This window comes from Struthio camelus, chromosome 4 (assembly GCF_040807025.1).
Source record: "Struthio camelus isolate bStrCam1 chromosome 4, bStrCam1.hap1, whole genome shotgun sequence".
NCBI classification, from domain to species: domain Eukaryota; kingdom Metazoa; phylum Chordata; class Aves; order Struthioniformes; family Struthionidae; genus Struthio; species Struthio camelus.
In genome coordinates this window covers 77,511,308-77,528,424 of record NC_090945.1, presented here as the reverse complement: position 1 = coordinate 77,528,424, position 17,117 = coordinate 77,511,308, and the positions used below count along the sequence as shown (strand labels likewise).

The 17,117-nt window shown below is 48.9% G+C and overlaps 1 long non-coding RNA gene across 1 annotated transcript; it reads right to left on the bottom strand.

Moving 5' to 3' along the window:
- Window positions 1-3,659: 3,659 nt before the first annotated feature.
- LOC138067248 (uncharacterized) lies at window positions 3,660-12,835 on the bottom strand. The gene is made up of 3 exons (XR_011141120.1): window positions 12,758-12,835; window positions 10,439-12,322; window positions 3,660-3,994 (listed from the first exon to the last, which is right to left on the bottom strand). It is a non-coding gene; the product is annotated as an uncharacterized lncRNA (long non-coding RNA).
- Between the last annotated feature and the right edge of the window lie 4,282 nt (window positions 12,836-17,117).

Genomic DNA, 17,117 nt, shown 5'->3' with positions numbered 1-17,117 from the left:
GTTCCTTTAATTTTTCAAAATGAAACTATTTTAAATCCCTGTTTTTAGGGACATATTTCAGCCGTTTGTAAATTACTTTTACTTGGTGTTTTTCTTCTATTTATAGTATACTAGCTGTTTTGAGTGACTGATGAGCTAAATCCTAAACTATTGTTTGTTTCCTGGCTGGATCACTTTCAGACCAGCAGAAAAAATAGCTGTGGCACCGTCAGTTCAAACATTTCCATGAGTATTCCTGGCCCGATATATATTTTCACCTATATTAGCAATACTGTCCTTTTAGCAAACCGTCCTGTGAACAAACTCACAAAAGCACTGACAAAGAACAAATCAAAAGGATTATGACTGTTGTCAAAAAGGTTGTGTGATATCTGTTTGAACAAATCCTTATGAACACTTATTTGCTCATAGCCGTGGAGCTCTAATCCTCATGTATTCAGCATACTGCAGGAAAATACCAAAATACATCCCTATGATTGCATGTAATTTCAAATGAAATCAGGTAAGTGTAGTAAAGAGAATAAACACAAATAATTAGTGACGCCGATAACATAGGAATTGGGCTGAAAGAAGCTCACCATGTGAAAACACTGGAAAGCAGTGCCGGAGTTGTTGATTAATTTAACAGCCATTAAAACACCTTATTAACTCAAGTGCTAATTGAGTGCTTGGCAGGAATAGCAGAGTAGTGCCAACCATACACATACATAAAAATCACTAAAAGTTCAAGAAATTCTGTGGCTTGCTATGTTATTACTTTTATAAATTCCTTTTACAGCTTGCTTGACTGGCTTAGGTGGCTTTACCTACTTGCTTTGCGCCTGCTTTGAAGATGCCTGTTCAGGTGGCACACAAACTCAGGTGTCCTTACCAAAAGGTAAGTCTGTTCACTGTCCTCTTGGCTAAGATCTTCCAAATCTGGATGAAGAGTGTGCCCCACAGCGATGCCTGAGTTTGGATGCAGTCTGAAAGGCGCATGCTGCTGCGCTTCGTGAAGCGTTCCCCCCACGGCTGCTGATGGTGGTGGGCACAGGAGGAGGAAAGGTGGGTGCTGCGGGAACAGTTGCTTTAACTGCTCCTGTAAGTGATCCATGACCGCACACTGCTGACCACCACCTTCCCAGGACAAGAGTTTCATTTCCAGAATACTAGCTAATTCTTCTTCTTTTTTTTTTTTTTTTCCGTACACGGATAGCTACAGTTGGTGGGGAGAACTTAAACTAACATTACTTCTTCCTCTACATTTCTCTCCTGACTGTGATGGCTCCATCACAGCCATGTGGTTGCGACACATCACTTCCTGGGTCCCTTCCTCTCTTGTGCCCTTAACCCAAGACAACAGCCTAGCATGGCTCCTAAATGGGGTGAGAGGGCAGCCACAGGTTGCCACACTTTGCTTTGGCGGGAGCTGAGAGGACATCATCTCCAGTCCCCTCCCCACCATCACTCCAGGTGAGAGGGAGGCAACTGGTTTTCCTGTCCGAGCAAAGGCATGATTGCTTTAATTTTGCTCTGGGCCTCAAAGAAAGTATGTCCCACTGCTGAAATTACTGAAAAGACACTCAGCTACAGACATCTCCCCTTGACAACTACAAACTGACTGAATTTTATATGTGCTCTTAATGGGAGGTTCCCAACAGCTGTGACCTGCAGGCAACAAGGAATCCTGGGTCTCTAGACCAGATCATAAACCTGGTTCAGCCTGAGATCTGGAGGAAGGGAAATGGTGTCTCCTCTAGGACAAGGCCAAACTTCGAGTCATGTAGCCTAGATTAGTCGGGTACAGGCAGGAATCTGTCCACTAGGAGATATCCTGAGCTCAGCAAGTCCTAAGCACACTACAGAGATTTTGAGACCAAGTAATGTCTGGGTGACAGCCAGCAAGACGGATGAAAGCGTGTGGGTCATGAAGTTTGCCATGCATAAGGCCACCTTAAGTCTGTTCTCCAACCCCCAGAACAGACACAGCCCAAGCGATTTGTTTTTAGTTACACAGGAAATAATGGATGAAGCCAGGAAATACAGCCAGGCTACATCTGCACTCACTGACCCGAGCTCCTGACGCGCGTACGGCTTCAGCACATGCTCACGTACGTTGGGAGTCTGCTGTTCTTGCAGCATCTGCAAGAAGTGTGGCTTTAGCTCAGTAGCTGCAACACTAGTGGTTTTATATAGAGCTGCCTTGAGTCCATAGTTAGGAGTCCCTAAAGATCATTTCACTAGAGTTTAAAAGTTGCTAAGACGCCCTTGATGGCTTGATCACAATATTTGCTCTGCTTGCAGCCTGGAGCAGTAAAGCATCAACGATCAGGGCAGAGTTGGGAGCTGCTGCTGGGACAGTTTTAGGCTGCCAGGCAGGTAGGGGTACGCGGCAGAGGCTACAAAGTGCTCCGAGATGTCCGCGCTGCGGGGATCCCTGCTCGGGGGCGGGGGGGTGCTGCGTGGGTGCATCACTTGTCCCCAGCCACCTAAAAGTGACTGGCCACCAAACACTAGTGCATATTAATAAGCTTGCTTAAGGAAATTGGCTGCAGTCTTACTTTTCATTGTGCTGAATGAATGCAGCTAAATATAATCCAGAGCGCATTTTGCTGGATAACAATGTGAAAGATACTTCCTGTTCTAGCAGAAATCTCCGATTTTCAAACTAGGAGTTTCTCTGGGCTTGGTAAAATTCTGCAAATCTCAAGAAACATTTAGGTCACCGTCTAAATTCCTCCCCCCTCCCAAATAAAGATATTATGTTAATATTCTGTGTGAAGGGTAACGTAGTGTCTTTATTACAACCCAGCTGAAAGCACAAGATGTTTTAATCCATGAGCGCTCAGAATCAAAGGTACTTCTTGGCTTAAGACCCACACTCAATAATTATTTTTTCAGCTGAACTAGAATAAAGATATTATTTAAACATGTATCTGTCATCTCACACCGCCTGCGGCTGGCTGTGGGATATCTATTCCTCAGGAGCACTGTGGCAGCTTCTTATGTAAAGGGAAAAAAAATATAACCATTTCCTCGCATAACTTCTTTTGGGATCGTGCCTCCTTCCACCTCCCCCCGTGAAGCGCTCTGGCGGGAGAGGGTTTCAGGAGCTGACAAAACCTGCGGCGGGTGCGCACTGATCTTTGCAAATACGCCTGCTTGTGTTGCAGATTTGCAAAACAGAAGGCCCCGTTGTTGGATTTTTTGCTTGGTGCTAAATGAAACCCAGGCCCGCGGGGCTGCAAGGCAGAGGGAGCCACCAGCACACCGGCACCGCAGCGCCAGCACCGAGGCTGTGACTCATGAGAGTCAGCGATGCAGAAATGCTGCAGTCCTGCCCGTCTGCTCTCCCTCGTGTCGCCGTTTGTCACCCTTCGAAGCCACCAGCCTCTCTGCCACGTTGTCCGGGAGCAGCTCCGAGCACCCCGGGGGCTGCCGGCGCAAGCGACTGCAGCTCCCTTCCAAAGCTCTTTGCTCTTGGGTTTACAACGAGAAAAAAAATCAGAAAGAAGCTGATTTCTGAGCCCTTTTTAGCTCTGCGGGTGTGAAAGCTGGTCTTTCCGAACGGCTGGCAGCCGTAATGAAGCTGAATCTAATATTGCCAATAAATACAGACCTTTAATCAAGTCAGATAGATAGCTCCTATGTGCACAGCTGTAAGGCTGTACTGGTTTCAATTCAAGCTCCGTTGCGCGGGGGTGATTCCCATCGGAAAGGGGGCTCAGGGAAATCGGGAAAGCCACCGTCGCTGCGCGCGGAGTGGACACTTACCTCTATCACGAGGTGGAAATTTTAGGAAGCTGCTAACTCACTCCTTGTGGTTGCCAGCTTTCCACCAGCGAGACGTGGGACTTGGCTGGTCTTTCCAAGACTGGCCGATGGCTGCACTGTGGCAGGGTGCATCACTCACGGGAGAAAACATCTGCAGCGACCTTCAACTCGAGGCACCAGCACTCAGGTGCAAACTGCTGCCTTCCCCGCACCTCGAGGCGTACTTCTATGTTACTTTAACCTATAAGAGAAATTTGACATCACCGGTCGCTCCTGAAACTCCAGAGAACTTGGAAGTTGGGAGGAGCTGTGAAAAATTGCACTTGTGCAGCGGTTGCAGCCATTCCACTTGAGCGCGTGCTCTGTCTCAAGGGTAGATTAAACGGGGTTATATTGTTGTGCTCTCCACGGCTACATCTGTACTAGAGGCTCAGGTCACAGGCATGGCACCACTATTTAACACTAGTTGACTGTCCCCCCACGCAGCGCTGGGCTGAGCCGCCCTCCCAGGCGCAGATTTCACGCGCTTGCCCTGCGCTTTGATGCTCCCAGCTAATGAGTTAATCATCGGCTGCTTGTTGTTAGGCCTGACGGAAAAATAACAACAAACACAGCGAACTGAAGAGAGCAAAACATTTTCTGGCATGCGCTGCTTTGACTGCCACATCGAAGATCACATTAAGATTTTTATAAAAGATTACTTCTGTGAGTTTCTTCGACTCCAGAATTATCAGGGATGTCAAAGCCCATTTGCAAGAAGATCTTCTGGGAAGGAGGACATAACTGGGCAGATGTGTTTAATGTTTCACGAAGGGCACGCACAGACTAATGCACGGGTGTGAAAACATCCTCATTAAAGTGCTTTAATTAATGTTTGTTTAAGTCCTAGCAGACACCCAGCTTACTGTCTTCCAGCCTATACCAGGCAGGGCTGGACGTCCCTTGTGTCCCCGCTGGAGCTGACGGGGAGCAGATACTGCGCTGCGAAATGGTTCAAGTCTTGAACCTCCCAGTAGCCTCCTTTAACACAGGACGAGTTTCCTCGTCTTGAAGGGTCCTTTTATCCAACCGCATTTCGGCCCAGGAGCCGTTCCCGCAAATCAAACCGAGCAGATAGCGCGACCAGAGCGGCAGGCGCGCTCTCGCTCCCTTCCAAAGGCCGTAGGTTCAATCCCCCAACGCCGTAACCTCCTTAACTGCCCACACCGTGGACAAGGACCCCTTCTCAGGGAATTTTACCCTGCATTGGAGCTGTATTCCCGGTACTTCACTTCGATAAGTGCTGACATGCAAGCGAACTACTGCAAGTCAGGTACGAAGAGGCACGCACGCTGCGCGAGCAGCTAAACGATGCCGTTTCAGCGTGCAAACGAGTTTGCGCTTCAGCCCGTAAGAGATGTGAATCTCCACTCTAAAGAAAATGCATTTTCATTATGCAAACTGTATGCACATTTTTTATATCTAAGGAAAGAAAAATAGCACTGTCTTATCTTTTCGTGCAATCATTATGCAGTTTGAAATACATGGATAATTAACAACATTATCATGCAAATTTAAGTGAATTGCGCTCAGTGAATTAAAGTGGCTTCTCCTACCTAACCCATAAAAATTGCAACACGGGGCTGTTGTAAGGGAGTGCTGAGCACTATTTTTAGTGCACCGCTGTCAGAGAGGGCCTGTGGGAGGGCATCTCTCACAGGAATGCAGACGGTATCTTTCAGGAGGAAATAATCCTTAGGAAACCATTACTAGTTCTCACAAATGACCACAAGATATTTTTTTCTCACTGTGTCAGAGTTTACACGCAGAGATCGACGTGCATTGAGAGACAACCGTGACTCATTGAATTTAAGGAACACGTTAGGGAGGCCAAATTTGCTAGGGCTCCTCCCTCGTGCTCCCTCTGCCTGGCCGTGCTCGCCTGCGCGCACGCGGGCCTGCAGCCCGGCCCCGTTCCCGCAGGCAAAACAGAGCACGTTCTTCATGTTTCCGACGATTTAGAGCAGTCAAGCGTCTCCAGGCTCGGGAGGCTAAACCCTTTGCGTGCATGCAAAGGGCTGCACGAAACAACAGCCACGTGCTCAGGCCGTTCTCACTTGCTGTGATTTGGCAGGGTAGCAGCTTCGACTGCCGGAACTGGGCTGCCGCCGCTCAGAGGGACCTGCGCAGCAGGCTCCGCCGGCCGAAAAGAGGAGCTTCAGGCTGCTTGAGGAATAACCCGAAATTCTCCTGTGATTTTTTCCACTGAATAATTTTTTTTTTTTTTTTTGCCAGCATCGAGAAGACGGTGACAGGTCACATGTATAACCGTGAGGTTTGGGGACCCGGTTTCCCAGAGCCGCGCAGCCCCCGCGCCGCCGCCAGCCTTCGCGGCTGCCTCCAGCGGGGCGAGTCGACGCGGGGACTTAATTAAGTTAGGGGACAGGAGCCTCCCCACGGCTGATTGGGCTCGACCAGCAAAACTTCCTAGGGAAGAGCTGGCTTCGGAGCCGAACTGAAGTAGGGGCAGCTACGTCCCAACGGGCTCAACCTAAAGAGGTTTGGGTGGAAAGAGCAGTGTCTCTGTAAAGCGGGGTTTCTGGGCAAAATGATAAGCATCAACCCCTTCAGGAAAAAAAAAAAAAAGGTACCAGAAATAAGAGAGGGATATGTTGTGAAAAAGGTTCTTTTTCCAAAAAAAAAAAAAAAAAAATCACAGCTCCCTCATTCTCCCGCCCCTCCTGTGGGTCTTTAAGCGCACGAGGAAACTACGTTCCGTCTCAAAGCAATAAAGGTGTTTAGGAAACCTCATCTCGCTGAACGTCCCTGGGACTCCGGTTTCCCAAGCGGCTTCTGGGAGCAGGACTTCAAAGCCTATCAAAACGTTATGGCCAAAAAAAAATCAATAATAATAACAACTGTAACTAGCGTGGCCCTAAAATTTTAAAACATTTAACGATGTCTTTTTTAATAGCCCACAGCTCCATTGAGCAGGGCGACCCGGCGCTTCACGCAGCGGGGGCCCCTTCGGCCGCGCGCGCCCCCCGCCAGCAGCCCTCCCCGCCAGTTCGGCCAGTGCGACCGCCGCCGTCTTTCGGGGAAGGAAGACCTAGGCTTCCCGACGCGCCTGCGACGTGCCCGAGCCCTCTGTAATTGCACTTCCAAAACGGTTTAACTACAGGTGCATCAGACCGCGTGGTTTCGCTCAGATTTGGTGCAGGCATTTAAAATTATACATAGCCGGTGTCAGGTTTTTTGCACGAGGCCGCAGGAAACTGCCTCGAAAGAGCAACTCCAAAACGCAGACTCAAATCGCTCGTGATTGGCATCGATTTTCCTATTTAAACGGAATTCTGTCCACACAAAACATTTCTACAGGCGAATCCATTTTTGCAGCGCGTGGGCACGTCCACGCGGAAGGAGGCACGGCTGGAGAGCCCCCGTGCCGGGCGACGCTACGTCTCCGCTCCCGGAGCGGAGGCAGAGCGAGGGGATTTGAAACCGGACCAGCCGGAAAACTGCAGCCGCTTGAGCTTCGGGGACGTCCGGGGACACCTGCCGCCACTGCCCGAGCCAGCGCTGGGGGTTCACCCTGGATTTCTCCTGGGCAATGTGCTGTAGAGGTCCCTGCCTGAGCAGGGAGGCTGGACTCGATGATCTCCAGGGGCCCCTTCCGACCTCAACCGTTCTGCGATTCTGGGACTTCGGTCGGGACAAGCGCAAGCAAAGCGGCTGACGGCGTAACGCGCCCGGGACCCGCAGCACGGAGCGACATCCTCCTAGGCATTGCCTCGTCCTCACAAATTTCCCCAAGGCGTTCCCAAAGAGCGCTGGCTGGCCAGGAGGCGCGCGGAGGAGCCGGGCGCCGCGGGACCCTCGCCGCCGGGCAGACGCACAGCGCGAGAAAGCGGCTTCGGCGCGGCGCGGGGGGGAAACCAGCGCAGGGGGGCGAAGCTGCCGGGCCGGAGGCTCCCGAAAGCACCCAAAATGGCACGAAATACAACTTTGGAGCTGAAACCTCCCTCCGCTGCGGGTAGGGCCTGAAATCCGCGCTGGGAGTCGCCGGCGGGACGAGAGGGCCGAGCTCCGGGCGCGCTACCCGAAGGCGCTCTCAAAATAAAACGCTTATCGGGAGGGGGAGAAGGGCCAACTATTTTATCGCCGTGCCTGCGGAGGCGGGCGGCAGAGGACCGCCGGCCGGCCGGGGGAGGACTTCGCTACTCCTGGGAGCCGTAGCCCGAGTCGCCGTTTGCTGATTCTGGGCAAACGCGTCGTGTTTGCTTGAGGCTCGCCGTAAGGCCGGCGCCGCCGCTCCGCCTGCCGCCCACCCGCCTCCTTCTGCGCTGGCGGGGGACGCCGCCTTGGAGAGGGAGAGCACAGGAGAGCCAGGGGATGGTGACTTCCCCGCAGCGCGGACGGCACCGGGCAGGCAAAAACGTCCTACCGCCGAAGACCCGCGTGCCAGACCCGAAGCCAAGCGGCGGCAGAAGGCACTCGTGCAGCCCGGCTTCTCTTAACCCCACGGGATGCAGGCATTCGTGCCATGCCTCACTTGCAAATCTTGTTACTGAAGCCAACCCCGAGGAGCGCTCCGCAGCGGGGCCGGCGCGGCGCGGGAACGCCGTCGATCTAACCAGAGCTTCCTCGGCCGCCCGCCGGACTTGGTTTCGCTTTAGCACCTGAGCTGGTAACCATCAGCGACGGAGCAGCCCCTGCGCGCTCGGAAACCACATCCTGCCGTCGGTTTTGCAATCGGCCCGGCGATCTCATCGGCCAAAACGCAGAGAGACGTTGCAACGCTCGGCGAGCCGCACGTTTGCAGGCGGCAGCGCCGGACTGCTTCCCGTTGGCGCTCGCTCTTTGCGCCGTGAGCCCTCTAGGCTGGCGAAAGCCCACCCGCGCGCACCTCTTCTTTTTATTTTTCAAGCGACTGAAGCAGGCTACGTGCACCAGGAGATGGTCTCTGCGAGTAATTCTCCTCTCCGCAGGAACATATATCTGACTTTATAATTCATGCATGCCTGGGAAGTTCAATCCAGTCCCACTGGAGTAGCAAGCTCAGTGGGAGTTTATTTGTTTAAAACGGTGCATGCAGTAGCATGGAAAAAAACCAAATCTATCAGAAACCATAAGTCTTAATCCTAAAACAGCTTCGCTTTTCTTAAAATATGGTCTCAAGAAAATGCTTTTAAACTGTGGCGTCCACGGAGTCTTGGCTTGGCATTGCAATCCCTATGGAACAATATTATAGCATAATAATTAAAACATTTACAAAATGAAGATAATCTATGGCCGATCCAAGTTTCTATGGAAATTTGGAGGCTATGGTGTATGCAGCTGTTCACATCTAATGCAAAGGTTGGCTGTAGCTCTACTTCTGAGCCCATTCGTAACTGAGGGGATAATTTATCTGTTCTGTTTACATAGTTCTCAGCTTGCACAGCCCTTTCCTATGGTTCCCAAGAAAGGGGCTGTCTTACCTCCTACCCTCTCAGCCTAAGCAATTAATGTTTCACACGTTAATGAGACGCCGCCGTTTAAAAGCGTAGGTGCTCGCACCGGTGCCGTAGACGCGCGCTGCACCACGTGAGGTATCTCAGAGCATCAGCTATAATCAGAAGAGAAACGGAGGTGCTTGCTCACCCTGGCCTGCAGCACCCACGGGCGCGATCCCACAGAGACTCGCTCCCATCGCTTTACTTCCCATCTGCGAGACGTTGCCCTCCCCTCAGCCCTGCCTGGGTAGCCGGGCTGCCGGCGTCAGCCCGGCCCGGCCGCATCCCTCGCTGGTCCCTGCAGCTGGGGCAGCACAGCTGGAGGGGCTGCTGCCAGATGTGCCGCGGGCTGGGCGGCAGAGCCCGTCCTTGGGCCTCTGCTCCCGGCCGGCAGCTCCCGGAGGGCACCGGCAGCCGGAGCCACCTCCGGGCCGGCCCCGGCTTCCCTGCCCTGCCCTCCCTCCCCTTCGCCTTCCCCCAGCCCCACGGCTCCGGCCAACGCGGTGCGTTCCCGCGAGGCAACCCACACCGGGGGGAGCCAGAAAGGAGAAAATTCGCCCAACAGATGATGCCAGTATCTTAAAGATGGGTAAATATTCCTACCTAGGATATTCCCAGCCTATTCCTATCTAGTCACAGCCACCCCTACCCTCTATACAAGTTGCCGTGTCGACAGTTTTATAGGCACAGATCAGCAGCGGATGCTGGATGACGAAGCCAGAAACACCTAAAAAGGGTCTTAAACATTGCAACGAAGGACTTCTGGGCTGATGCCTCTGACTAGCGCTTTCTAAACCAGACTGATACAAAGCTGGACAATCTGCAACTGCTCGTGAGGAGCACAGGACAGATGTTGGCCACCAGGTTATATTCACGACATGACGGCGTCTTACGCTCACGAACCTATTCCTCTCCAGTGAATCTTTGGCTCATCTAAATACTTTTTACTTTGTAAAGCTGCACTGCTGCAGAAGGAAGCGTCACCAGCCTCTAAAGCACAGAGAGCTGGTCGGCAGAGCCTTGCTCCAGCAGGTACCTAATGGCGCCAGGGATTAAAACCTTCAAGTCTCATTGAAGCAACGGTATGAAAACATACCCTTTACAAAGAGAGAGTAAAACTGTACCGCTAAGGATGCACCGAAGACAATCTCGCAACAGAAGCAGAGTCAGGGTTTCCCATCCCAAGCCAATATTTAGTAACATTCACTTACCAATTTTCTCAGCATTAATTTGAACTCAAAGACAGAAAGGCTTGAAACTCAGTGCTTCAGCGGGGGAAATTAAAAAAAAAAAATTAGTCTTTTAATTCCTGGTTGCATTTAACCGCTGCAGCACAGCCGCATTACAGTTGGGAGGGAGGCGGCGATGGCTCCTAAGTGTCACTGGTTTTAGAGAGCAGCTGTATCCAGAGGCCCTCAGTCATTTCACAGTGAAAATAATTTGCAAATAAAGGTACACATCTCGAGACGTTAAAAAGCCGGTCAAAACGCAAGGGAACTCAGAAGCTGAGACAAATATCACCATGTACCGCAGGCCTTCACTTAAAAACATTCACTTTGGTCTGCGTAGTTGAAACAGTTCATGTTTCACGTATCTCCAGTTCTAGCAGCTCCTACAGTCCTGGTCATGTCAAATCATACTGTGCAACAAAACACTGCGCTCGCAGTGTTCACGGAGACGAAAGGGCACGTGGGCATGCGGGGCCCTGGAGTCCACAGGAGCAAGACCGCACTCACAAATCACGTCTTTCAGCAGAAATAAAATGAGGCGGAAGATGCCTGCAATTGCACCTTCTCACTTGCAACGGAGCTACAGACGGAAGCGACTGGGAAACCCTTTCCTTGTGCTTCGGACTCAAAGGAGGCCGGTTGCGGGGTAGCCTGTACCGTTCAAGCCTGCTTACTCGCAGAGATACTCGGAGGAAAAAGTCCTTCCTGCCTACTGATAATACTAGTTTGGCTCACGTGGGATATTCCAAGGAGCTGGGCCAATGGAGAGAAACTCGGATGATAATTGTGTTTGCAGGGCTCATGGCAGGAGCGCTTATCTGTATTCCTGCAAGGGAATGTTCTTGGCATGTCGTTACCGGGCACTTGTTTATTTTACACTGTTCTTCGCTGTTTATAAAAAGGCATCCAGAGCAGAGGAGGGGTGTTGTCTTATTTCTCGTGGACAACTGAGTGTACAAGATTCGAAGGCACATATTTGGCGCTGCAAAAAGATGTCAGCCAAGCTACGAGTGATCTGAGCTCCTGCTTTCCAGAACGGCAGGACCAGAGCTCGGCCGCAGCCCGACAGACGCAGACTCCCGGGTTTGCAGACGGAGCGCAACGCTGCTTTTCGCTCGGGTATCAACTGACTTCAGAGGGCAAGACATTAGCAGTAAGGAAGAACTTTGGAAATGATGCAACTGTGCTTTCCCAGCGGTAGACAGGGCTTTCTCGTGCCCAGCTGCCTATGCCGAGAGCTTGTCTTCAGGAGCGTAACTCTCTCCGTGTTTGTGCCCGTGTTTGTAGCAGTAGGTCTCTGGTTGGGCTGGCTGCACCTCTCATTCCTTGTAGGGGTCCTGTTGCTAAGTCACACAACTACGTCACCGTGGAGCGTGTGTGATTTTTCATAGATTTTTGTTTTCTAGCTGACATTCTGGGTATATTGGTTTCCTAACACCAGAATCCTAAATTTCATTAGCTGAATTTTGATCTTCTGATTACTTACAGCCCAGGAAAACACGTCAGCATAGGGCTCGCTGCTGCCATGCGCGCCAGGTCGTAACGCAGCCACCTCCAGAGGACCGGCTCCCTCTGCTTTTGGGGCCCGCAGAGAGGATCGAGCTTTTCGCCAGGCGTCGCTCCCCAGCAGCGCGGCGGAGAGCGAACGCGGGGAGCCAAGGGCCGCGAGAGGCTGCCACCCTCCCCGCTGCACCTCCCGGCTTTCTGCAGGTTTCGCAAGATGAGAAGCAGGCCCTGATTTCAGCTCCGCTATCGACGTTCTCATCCTGGGCTTCGGCAAATCCGAGATAAAATTTCATGGTTTTTAGTAGCGTTTTACCTGTTTCCAGCCGTCCTACATCGGTTCCTGATCGTCAAGGTAGTAAGCTGTAATAAAACAAGAATTAAACCAGCTTAGTTTTAACCAATAAGCATTAAATCCTTCAACATATAAGAAATCTATTTGAAAGCAATTTGCACAGACTGTTTTCTTTCTGGTTTGCAGAGCACCAGATCTCGCGCCCTTATGGGCAATTTTGTTGTTCCTGGGATTACACTTTTTCAGCTAAGTACCCAAAAAGCTCTGCTTAGCTTCAAATCTTGCTATATATAGATGAAGGCTTCAAATTAAAGAAATAATATTTAAATTCTGGTAGAGTGTTTTCCTTGTAATTACTACTGCTGCACGCATTAAAATAGATCTGAAGTTAAACAGCAATTAGAGCAAACGTTAAGATCATCAGCCAATCAGATCTATTAAAACAGAAGACTATTTTCGAGCCAGTCCAAAAAACACAGACCACCCAGCCAATTACAACACACCTTCCTCGTTAAAGTGCAATTTTTTGTGCAGTTAATGAACAGCTGCATTTGACCGCTGAGCTCAAAAGGGTTGAAGTGCCAGCTAATAAAGCAGCTGCTATGTGGACATATTCTGGGAGCAAACCGTGCTTTGATTTGCTTTCCCCAAAAGAGGGGGGACGGGATTGCACTGCAAACGCAGACACCCATAGAGATAGGCGCAAGGGAAATATGCTTACAAAGAACGAATCGGAGCCAAACCTGAAAATGTTACAACATGGGTGTAATCTGAGATTTTTGGAGCATGTGCACTTGTATTATAGAAACACCAGGGTTCACTGCACTTAAGGTTTGGTTGAGATTTCCACTCAAAGGAAAGACTGTTTTTCTGTCATGTAGGGAAAACCGAGCACTTCCTTCACTGAGCTAGAGCACTTACAGTGCAAAATACATTTCCAGTTAGCAATATCCATAAATTTCCAATTAGTTTACAGCTAAAAACGAGTTTAAAGAGATCTTTAAAATGTTGTCTCTGTTGTGTTCTTTTTTGGTCCCTTGGAAATTTAATAAAAGAAAAACGCACGGCTCCAACTTCCGAGGTGGTTTAACTTCAGAGTCTCGGCATCCCCGCTGCTCCGAAGCAAACAGGAAGCAAACACTCTGCTCCCGGACGGGAGTTAGGCGGTTGGAGCCTCCATCAGCTCAGGGGGAGCCAATGGCCAGTTTGAAAAAAAGATGAAAAATTGACCTTTACGAATACTCCCGTTATCATAGATCTTCAGTTGTTTGTAAGAAGGCTGATCCAAAAATAGCGTAGGATAAACCACATTCAAACATGTGGAAAAAAATCTACCTGTTTGTCTTGACTAAATTAAAATACTTAAAAGACACCCTTTTTGTTTTGCAATTTTTGCTGTATGGCCATGGCACTCCTCTAAGTTACTCATGCAAAAGAAACTTTCACCTATGACAAATAAACAAAAAATAGCAAATACTCCTGAATGTATACGCTTAACTGTAGCTCTGCACTTCCTGAGTTCTTAAGCACTTGGCTTTAAATGATTAGCACCACCTTCTTTCAACCCTACCTCTATGTTAGCATATTTTAAATCTAGGAAGAGAAATGTGATACAGTGCAATGTTCAGATCAGTTCCTCTCCTTTCCGACACCTGATCTGTTACAAAGCCCGAGCCCGAGGCAAACCCTGCCCTGTGACGCGGTGCATTCTGCAATCTCGAGTCAGAGATTTCAGGTGGGGACCTCAGCGTTGCATTTAGGTCAATTTGCTATTTGTTCCTCCCTCTTTTTTTCCCCTACCCTGAAGCAAAAATTACTGAAGCAAAGATGAATAAATCAAGCCCTTTTTGTCTCCCCGTTTCCTGCTACTTCCTCCAGACCAGTCCAGCTCTCAGGTAGTAAGGTAGGAGTAAGGTAGGTTAAACAATATAGAGAAATATACTAGTCATTCACAAATTGTTCTTTTTTGTGCAATAGATTGTGGCTAAAATAAATTAAATTAAAATAAATTGTGTGTGCTAAAATAACATCCCGCCAAGCTTTGGAAGTCATGTTACCAGCTGAAAATTTGGAGTGCAGACTTACAGAAAAACGTATCCTGCAGCTCTTTGACTGCTTCCCAGGTGACTGAGCTCCCTCACTGAACACAAGGAGGACGAATTTCTATTACACGAGAGCAAGTTTGGACTGTAAATCTGCAAAAAAATTTTTATTGGCGCTCTTTGACCTCCATCGTTTGTATGCAGTGCAAGGAGGTGACACAGCCGCGTGAGATGGTCCTTGCACCAACTTTTGGTATCATAGGGAGCTGCTGTGGCAGCGAGGGCAGGCGGCACGCCTTGGCTATCACACGTGTCTCTCTGGCACCTTGCATGTTCCCGGGGGCCAGGTCCGGCCCACCAGTGACCTCCTGAACATACAGAAAAACTTCTTTCCTTGAGGGTGACTGAGCACTAGAACAGGTTGCCCAGAGAAGTTGTGGAGTCTCCTTCCTCGGAGATATTCAAAAGTTATCTGGACACAGTCCTGGGCAATGTGCTCTAGATGACCTTGTGTGAGCAGAGGGGTTGGACTAGATGATTTCCAGAGGTCCCTTCCAACCTTGCCCATTCTGTGATTCTGTGCTTTTGGGGATCTCTACTCTAACTCACGCTTCCAAGTTGGGCCGTCACTGACATGAGGTTAGGCCAGCTCTGGCTTTGCCTAGTCATGTCTTGAGAAGTGCCAAGGGTGGCGTTTCTACCCTGTCCCTAGGTACCTGCCCCAGGACCACACCACCCACCTGGTGAAGATGATTTTCCTGATGTCCGCAGCAGTCTCATCTGTATCTTGCATGGGACATGTAAGAACACATGTAAGTCTCTTACATGTAAGTAAGAGACTTAAGGCTGTTGACAAAAATAAATAAATACATAAATTACTCTTTATGCATGGGGTAACATTGACGACATCTGCGCTCAGTCCAAAGTGGTGACCCCTTGACAACCATTTTCCACTACTGCCTTTCCTATCATCTTGGCAAACTTAACAGTGCAGAAGTAAAGTGCCAGCTCTTCAGGTTTTACTCCTTTGGTCCACATCCATCTTTCTCTCTCCTTAATTGTTCCGGCTTTACACCAGCAAAACGGAAAGGAACCTACCAACAGCTTTAATCAACAGTTTTCAAAAATGCTGACTCTGCACTGATTTTGCCATTTTTCTTTGAAATGAAACTGTCACCAGGAAAGCAGAACTCATCAGTTGTACCAATATATGGGATAAAAAGGATGGTGATCCCAGAAAAGCAAATATTTAAAAACAAAGAAACCAATAACATTATGAAGACAAAAGAGAGAAGTATTGGGTAGATAGAAAACTGAGAGAGTTAGGCAAGAGGAAAGAGATAAGTGCCTTTTCCTATGCACTTCTCAAGTACCTTTTCCTGTTGAGAGAAAAAAACCCCAAAAAAACCCTCTATCTTAATACTTTCATGACGACTTTAGAAAATCATGGAAGAGCATTACACTTCGAGGCTTTCTGTCCTCCCCAGCACATTACTATCCTGCCCCAAACCTCATCCAGCACATCCCTGGAAAGGTCACCAGCTTTCATCACACCTGGTATCTAACAGAGACGGAAGAGAATTTAGTAACAGACTATACAGGGAGATTTCTGTTCAAACAGCCAAGAAAGCTGCTGATGTGTTATTACTAGAGATGCTGAAGGATAAGAACAGCCAGGAAATCATGGTGTTCAGGAGGTCGTGCTGGTGAATCCGCTGGTATCGTCCCAGCCAGCCCAGGCCTTGCATGAAACACCCCGAGACAACAGAGCATGTGAAGGAGACCAAAGGGATCAAACAGTTTTTGGGTGAACTTGCACCCATTTCAGTTTCACGGGCTCAATTTGACAGGATGTTCACGGATTGCTTAGAAAAAGTCCACCTCGTTTGAGAAATGAGCCCATAAAGGTATCTGATTGGGTTCCTGGAATAAGCACTTGCGTGCGGAGCAGAGTGCTTTTATTGCCTCTCTCTCCAGCCTCGATAGGTTTCCACAGCCAAAATTTTCAAGACTGACTACTGATTCTGGGTGCTCAGTTTGAAACGTCTTAAACAGCTGATTCTCTTTCATCAGGAGGTGAGCAAGCATTTTCAGAGCAGTGGTCTTGTATAAAGTTTTGTCAAATGACAAGCTCAAAAATTAGGTTTCAAAAATAACAGATTGCTTTTAAAAATTGTGGCAAGTTAAAATGCAACATGCTCACTTGATGGTTTTGCCTTGAGGTTCTTGTACAATTTATTCATACAGTGTTTTCCAGGTCCTTTTTCTTTCTATTCTAGTTCATCTTTTACAAATCCGTATTAACATATTCATTTTGCAGAGGCCTGGAACATAGTCTATAAATGCTGCTATTGACAGTGATGGGAGATGGGCTTCACTGCACATTGTTTATGATTCTTTTCAGGTATGTGTTTAAATAGAGAATGAAATAAGTCAAGTATAGACAGATACTTGGTTAAAAATACATTATGCGTACTGTGAGATAAATATAGATGAGAAACGAAAAATGCCCATTTGCTAAGAGCTGAGTCAGGTATCTCAGAGCAATACAGACTGTGCCCTGTAGCATTCAACTCCAAATTTTTGGACAAGGTTGCCAAGGAGTCATGACTCCCATATTACACCAGTAATTGTAGGAAAAATCTATACAAGAGCGAGCTACTGCTTTCTATGGACTCTGAAACTCAGCTGCGCAGGATGTAAACCTGAGGCCTCTACAATTTTTCACATGGGACAAGATCTTTTATGGTATTTAAGTAATTTTAAATGCAAGCAGAAGTGAATGAATAAAATCTTGCTTTCATTTAGCACACAACAATAG